This window comes from Urtica dioica, chromosome 7, assembly GCF_054948205.1.
Source record: "Urtica dioica subsp. dioica isolate 48M chromosome 7, U.dioica_male_clone48M_v1_H2, whole genome shotgun sequence".
NCBI classification, from domain to species: domain Eukaryota; kingdom Viridiplantae; phylum Streptophyta; class Magnoliopsida; order Rosales; family Urticaceae; genus Urtica; species Urtica dioica.
The window spans coordinates 6305803-6314111 of NC_142762.1; positions in this window are offsets into that span (position 1 = coordinate 6305803).

Below are 8309 nucleotides of genomic sequence, written 5' to 3' on the forward strand. Positions count from 1 at the left end.
CTGGGAGCTTTTCCGTGATGGAATACTTTTAGGATAATCAAGACTAGATGTCACGAATTCCTAATCACTAAGCTATATCGAAACATCTGTTTTTAAGGGTAGCTTAGAAACACTCGAGTTTTTAATATGACTTAGTTAACTTGAGTGGATCACCTAGATTAAAGTTAATGCTAGGAAAATTAAAATACTGAAAGTATATTGAGTCGTAGGTCTCCAACATTGACACAACACCGTGAGGATGAAAGATCCCCTCGTGACCGGCGGTTTTCTAAACATGGTGGTCAGTTCCATTCGGAAGGGCTTTTCTGATTCCAATACCAAGGTTGTGTCTCTGACGATAGGTGGGAGGGTTGATCTCTGCGTGTACTAGTTACGCTAGTGCGTATGAGCTAGATTTCTTTCACTGAAATGTTGGGTTGACTCATGCATGAACCAACCGGTGGTTGCTCATGTGGCCAAAGATTCCTATAAAATTGGTAGTTAGTGAGCATAGTTATGAAGGTACATGTACTATGATTGCTCACTAATCTGAGATGGTTCTCATTTTCACTAGGTGCACTCCGTTACGTCACCAGAGTGAAACGGACTGTGGCTATTAGTCGAATTACCTTGGAATATAAAAGCTGGGTTCTTTTGTTTAGTATTTTATCCCGTGCATGTTTGCATTATAGTTTTTATTTCCTAAATTATATTGATGGTTGTTTCTTTTCATATTGCCGATAAATGTGCTTTTTATGTTTTTAGTAATCATGTCGAACCCTATTATGGCCCTGTTGTCGAAAGACGTCCTGACTGGAGATAACTTCCCTAAGTGGAAGTCGAATCTCAACATTGTGCTTGTGAGTGAAAGCATTCGCTTTATCCTCACTGAAGACAGACCTCCTCTTCCTGCTCATGGTGCCTCCAAGAACTTGAGGGAGGACTATGACAAGTGGACTACTGCCAATAACAAGGCGGTGGCCTACATGCTCGCAAGCATATCTGATGCGTTGCGAACTAAGATGGAAGGGAAGGAGACCGTTGTGGAGATCCTTGACTCGTTGCAACAAATGTTTGGGATGCAAAGCGAGCAAGCCCGCATTGAGCTCACCCGTAAGTGCACTAGCACTAGGATGACTACGGGAACTGCGGTGAGGGATCATGTCATGAAGATGACTAACTACTTCACCGAAACTGAACTCCATGGGGCACAGATGGATGAGATTACTCAGGTGGGAATAATCATGAATTCCCTTTCGAGTGACTTCATACAGTTTACGTCCAACTACATCATGAACAAGTTGACGTATGGACTGTCTCAGCTGTTGAATGAACTACAGACTTTTGAGTCTATCACTCGACATGGGAAGAACAAAGGGTCAGCTCTCTATGCTGACAAGAGTTCTTCGCCTAAAACCAAGAAGATGTTGACTTCTGGTGCTGAGTCATCTAAGGCACGTCCGAATACTTCGAAGGGGAAAGGTCCCGCTAAGAAGGAAAGGAAGAACTTCAAGAGAAGTGGAAAAGGAAAAGAAAAGAAGCGAGAAAGCATTGGTAAATGCAACCACTGCAACACTGAAGGCCATTGGAAGAGGCATTGTCCTTTGTACTTGGCTGAGCTTGAGAAAAATAAGAAGAATGCTGGTATTGTACCTTAAAATTCATGATTAAAGATATCCTAAAAATGTTTTGAGGATAATTATTCATGAGCATAATTCTTTTCTTGTTGCAGAGCAGATCTGATGGAGCACACATGTGTAGACGAGCTTACTGAACAATGTCGGATTCAAGCCCGAATCGTAAAGAAGCTCATGCTCCGTTTGAAGATCTAATTTCCCGCTAGTTTTATTACTTTCATTTTTGGATTTATTTTTGAACATGAGATGTGTCATTTAATAATCCGAGGTTTTCTGGACTGTAGCATTTATGGCTATTCCAGAAAGGATGAATCTTTCTTTCTTTATGTTTTATTACATTATTTATGAGCACATGGTTGTGTCTTTAAATATTTCCTTCTATTGAATGCCTTGATTGCTTTTATGATATTTGAATATGCATGAATTCTTATGTCCTTATGAAAAAGATATAGAATATGAAGGTCACGTTTTTCCGTTCATATGCTATATAGAAGCACAATAAATAAATATAAATATTTTCTAAGTTATTATCTCTGTTAGAATTTAATTAGCTTTTATTGCTTCATTAAATTCTTATGTTGAATATGTTTTATTGTTTAAGAACTATTTAGAGCTTTGAAAGCGTCTAAATAATTATTACCATTATTCGACAATGACTTGTGCGAATAATAAGTAATAAAGGAGACACAACTAAAAGTTAGTGTTGATGATGAATTAAATTAGTGGGAGCTTCCTTAATTGGAACCTAGTCACTAATATTCGTATTGATTGAGTGGGAGCATCCTTGAATGGAACCTAGTCACTCTAGATTTATTGATTGAGTGGGAGCATCCTTAATTGGAACCTAGCCAGTCTAAAATTAAATAATCGAGTAGGAGCATCCTTAGCTGGAACCTAGCTACTCTTATTCATTGACTTACTGGGAGCATCCATAAATGGAACCTAGCCACTAAATAACCAATATTATTGAGTGGGAGCATCCTTAATTGGATTCTAGTTACTATTGTTCAATAAAACAGTGAGAGCTTTCTTTAATGAAATCTAGCCACTTGTTGTTCAATAAATAGCAACATCCTTCATAGGATTAAACCCATCATTGAAGATGGCATCCTTAACCGGAATGTATATGCTATTATTCAATAATTAAAGTGGAAGAGTAATCAATGATTACCTTGCCACATAAATTAATGAATTGAAAGGAAGGATAATTTTGAATTATCTTGTCATTAAAATCAATAACCTAGTGGGAGCATCCTAGAATGGATCCTTGTCACTCTCATCAACAATAAACTTTTCTTAAATGGAAAGACATGATCTTGAGATATCACTCTCGATCATACTAACTTGTCTGAAAGTTATTAGCCCATATTTAATAGATCTACCTGTTAAGCTATTAGCTTAAAGGAATATAGAGATCTATAAAAGGATTAATGAAATGGTTTCAGCTTTAATAACCTATAAGGTAAGGGATTGAGCCCTTAAGGAGAGACATTATCATCAATGATACTCTTCTTTCTGATACCACAAACCACTTCATTAGGGATCTTCAAAATTGAAGATGAACTGTCCTTTGAGGATAAAGTTCCAATAACATAAAGACATGGATCGAAGTAGTTATACTACTAAACCTTTTGAAATATGAAAGGTAGATCCTAAGTACTTAACAAACTAATCATGATTGTACATGGATGTTTGTTATAATCGATATTTTGAGAATGATCGATAGGTATAGCTCCTAAACAAGTGTCATGTATAAAGTCATTACTATTATAGTTCTAGACCTCATTATGACACAAGTAAATTGACTGAGCTAACTGTTTCTAAAATTAAATTTAGAAACGACATTCTTGTTCCATTATGTCTCAAACATACTTATTGATATAAGGTATGAGCTCAATGTTGAGGCTATCAACATTGTTTTTAAAAGGACTAATAATTAGACCTTAGACAATATCGTATTTCCGAGAATAACTACATGTGTTGTAAACACTGTAATTTCTGGAAATAGTGAGATACTTAGTTATTTAAATATAGTAAATCCTTAAAGTCCTGTGTATATATTGAATATGAACACGACAAACAAGGATGAACTATAAATAACCAAGTAATGGAAATAGGTCAATAAAGTTCTTATTTAAACACGTTCAATAAATCACACTATAGTAAGTGGTGATGAGATCAAACCATGCAATGGTGCAACCTGTTTTGGCACCAAAGGGATGTACACCTTGATAGGGAGACTCGTTATCTTTAAATATAAAGTCTGGTGTATAATCTAAAAGGTATGCGAAGTGTTAATTTGTTCTAAAGTAAATTTATTTACTGTGAACAAATTGACTTGACCTTAAATGGTAAGTCAAAGATCACTTGCAAAAATGCATGAATTAGAATAATATAAAAATGGGACATATGTCAGATCGACATAAATGATAGAGTATAGATAAAGTGGGAATCCATATGATGGGAACCTGGGTCAAACCGTCTATAATGATGGCAAAGAATTAAATTGGCTAAAGGAAACTTATCTTCTCTGGTCAAAGTGGCAGATTGTTAGGAATATTGCCCACTTGAAGATAATGAATAAATGATTACTAAATTCGATAATAAGATTACTTTATTAGCATTATATGATTAGTGGGTTGAGTTCTAAAACAATTAGAATCAATAACAACTATCTTCCGTAGCCTCCGTATCAAACTGAGTCACGTGCTGGGCACCTGAGTTCGGGCGGTGTGCAAAAACATGGTCGATGACTGATATACGCCTGGAAAGCTATATCTAAAGTCATATATGTGGAACACATGGGTGAAGGCTGATCACTATGTGGGAGCATTCTACACTTGTGGTAAGTGTACGACCTGGACAGGTCTTGGTGTAGATGTGTCGTTTAAGGACCGTTACGACACATTAACCGAGGCCACTATGATGGTCACAGTGAGACTTGATCTAAATCTTGAAGTGATCATGGACACTGGGTTATGTTACTAAGCTCTTTGACTCATTCGCTAAAAGGCTATTCATGCTAATCACAGCTTATGTCTTGGGAGTTTTCTCAGAGCATGATTCGAGTGGGAAGTGATTTACAGATACAAAATCCAGCCTTCCTGAAAGAAGGTTAATGTTCACTCACCTAAGGGTTGATTCCAGAACCGATAGATTGCTAACACTTTCGAAGTAAGTAACGTTCGAAAGAATCTTTCGCTGGGGAAGAAACAATGCTTAGGGCTGATATGTATCAAGAGAAGTATAACGGATAAATTGACTTCTCTTGACACGGGTTGAACCTGGAGGATCTTGATCACGAACTGACTATATCAGTGGACACTCATCACTCCCTCTTTCCTTTTGGGGATATTCCCTCGAAACAGCCGCTTACATTCTGAACCAAGTTCCGTCTAAAACGGTTCCTGGTACTCCTTATGAAAGATGGACTGGCCGTAAAGTAAGTTTGGGCCACATCCGAATTTGGGGTTGCCCTGCACAAGTGCTAAGGCAAAAGACTAGCAAGTTGGCTAGTAGGTCAGAATTGTGCTTGTTTGTGGGATATCCAAAGGAAACCAAGGGTTTCATCTTCTATAGTCCCGAGGACGATAAGACTTTCGTTAGCACGAATGCTCGTTTCCTTGAGGAGGACTTTATGAAAGATGCAAAACCTAGAAGCAAAATTGTGCTTGAAGAAAAGTTGGGTGAGGAAGCTCCTACCTCATCTGTAAGAACTGTTCTTGCCCCAACTGAAACAGAACCTAACTCATCAGAATCTCGTCAAGTAGTACTTTGACGTAGTGGGAGGGCTACTCAAAAGCCTGACAGGTACATGTCTTATGAAGACTCTCTCGTAGCCGTCTCCGACATGGATGATCCTGTTTCCTATAGCCAAGCGATGGCTTGTTCTGAATCAAACCTTTGGCTTGACGCCATGAAAGTTGAGATGCACTCGATGTATGTCAACAAAGTCTGGAAACTTGTAGACCTTCCTGAAGGGATTAAACCCGTAGGGTGTAAGTGGATATACAAGAAGAAAAGGGGTCTTGATGGGAACGTCGAGACGTTCAAAGCACGACTTGTGGCGAAGGGTTATACCCAACAAGAACGGATTGACTATGAAGAAACTGTTGTCAATGGTGCCCACAAGAAGAGTAGTAGTGTCTATTTATGTACATTTGATGTCATATAGTCTTACGAAGACTCTTGCTTGTGATTGCTTATTCATTAATAAATTTGAAACGTTCATTCATTCTTTCTTTGTTTGAAGCTTTATGATAAAACCTTAGTCTTTTAGTCCATAAACAAACTTAACAACTTACGAAGAGACAAATGTAGATTTGCATGAACAAACTCTTCGTAGTTTGCTTAAAACGATATATTCGCAATCTTAGGGTCAAAGGACTATTGACCTCAGTATGATTGTTAGAAGAATCTATGATGTCTGGTTATGAGGCATTGAGAGTTGGGGACTCTATAGTTCTTCTAGGTATCTTCCGAAGGTACTGAATTGACCAGTGCACTTCTAGAGACAATATAAGAACAAACCATTTAACCTCTTATGTCTCGAAGTCACTATGTATGAATTGCATCATCCTTACCTTAATCCTGAAATGAGACATGCCATTTCACACCTTAGTATTCTCATTTGAGAAAGTCAAAGTTCGGACTCACTATGTGATTCCGAACAAGGCCTATTGGTGAAGTACTAAGTTGTGAGTCTCTCATGAGTAACTTTGTGAAGTTCTCATAGATATGGAATTCATGTACAAGATTGCTGAAATGCAATGTATGTCACCTCATGCTTTGTTCCTTGGAGTGTGAATAAATGAACTGGTCAGTGTCCAAATTGAGTCCTGACTCTTTTGGATGAAACAATGTGACTTGTTAGCTCCTCGTCAATACATTGTTTCTAACTTATTCACAAGCGACAAAGGAGTTGAGGAAATAACAGCTAGAAGGGTAAAATGGTAATTTAGTAAATCCCGACTAGCTGATGACATTCATGAAGGGTAAACATAGATAATATTCAGTGGATCCGCTCATCATAATTAGGTCGAATTCTTGAGTAGAAAACAAATTCATTTGAACCGAGAGATTTTCAGTGTCAGCTCTTTAGTGGAGTCAGTTGGCATTAAGCTAAACTTGGAAAAGGTTTGTGAACTTTTGAGTCCAAGTGTTTAGCTCAAGCTTTGTTCATTTGGGTCCATGAGGTCACTGTCACGAATCACATCGATAGGAATAGTTAAACTGGAAGCTAAGTCAAAACAAGAACGAGACAGTTTTACGAAAATTGTCAAAAGGGTATTTTTGTCTTTTTGGACATAGGACGAAAAGAATGTCAATAATTTTTTTTTGACATTGTCATATGATGACAAATGAAATAAATATTACTCAGCCATATTTGTGTAATTGGGCCTTGAGGATTAATTTCATTTCATAGAATTTTACTTGAAAATTCTTAATGGGCTTTTCTTATGTTGTCATGAACAAATGAAGAAACATCTAGAAGCTCCTTCTAGAAGCTCAAATTTCGTCCAACCCAAGGAAAATAAGGCTGAATTTCGTTCATGCCATAGTGGGAAAGAGAGTTTATTTTGTGCATTGATGTATGAAGATACTTGCCAAAAGAAAAAGGGGAAACAAATTTCCTTAAGAAGGAAAGTGCATTTTCGGCCAACTAAGAGGAAATCAAATGAGGAAACAAATCCTAAGCCTTCATGAGGCATGTTGGACGTGCAAGGCAATAGGAAAAGAGGAAACTACCTTTTGAAGGTAATCCTCCTCCTATAAATAGGAGCCTCATTCCTCACATTTCATTCATCCAAGTTTAAGAGATTTGAGAGACTCTCTCTCTAGAACTTTGACCGAACTCCTCTCTCTCTCTCTAGTTTATTTTCGATTTTGTTTTGGCACCTAGGTCCTCATTTGACCTAGAGTTTAGCTCTGCGACTTCAAGACTCGTTCTTAAGTCGTAGTGTTTAAAAGTGCCCACTCACTGATTCCTTTTATTTCGAGTGATTTAGTGATAGAAACTATCGTGGTTGCTCGAGGTGCCGATGAAAGAAAGAGAGACGTGCTGCGAGGAGACGAGCGTTGCAAACTTTCCAAAAGCTTCTACAAAGTTCAAGCTTCAAGAAAGGTTAGTAAACTTCTATACTCATAATAGGTTTTAATTACATGTACTTGCTCTTTGTCTAGGTTAGTAAAAACTGTTTTTACTTGAAAAGAAATTTTTTAAAATTCCGCCGCTTCCCGAAGCGTTTAATCTTTTTCTTAAACCCTAGATCAATTCCAACAAATGGTATCAGAGCTATGGTCAAAGAGATGCATGTACATGTTTTTAAAATTATGAGCTTGAAAATCGTTTTCGAAAGTTTACTAATTTTGTGACAAGTTAGAATTGTAATCTTAGATTTTTTTTAATTTATTGCTCATGCCTTTAAATTAAAAACCACGTTGTTTTTCTATGATTTTGGGATGTTTTTAAAACACATTAGAATCAGTTCTAAAAGTTTTTAATTTTTTGTATTGAAAAACGTGTTTTAAAGGTTTGAGAAATTTCGAGTAAAATTTTGTGACTAGTTTTGTTATCTTGCTAGTTTCTTATTTTTACTTGAATCGTTTTATGGTTGTTGTTATTTATTTTATGCCTTGTTATTACCTTGCTAATAAAACACAAATAAAAGCTTTAACAACCTTCATAAAACG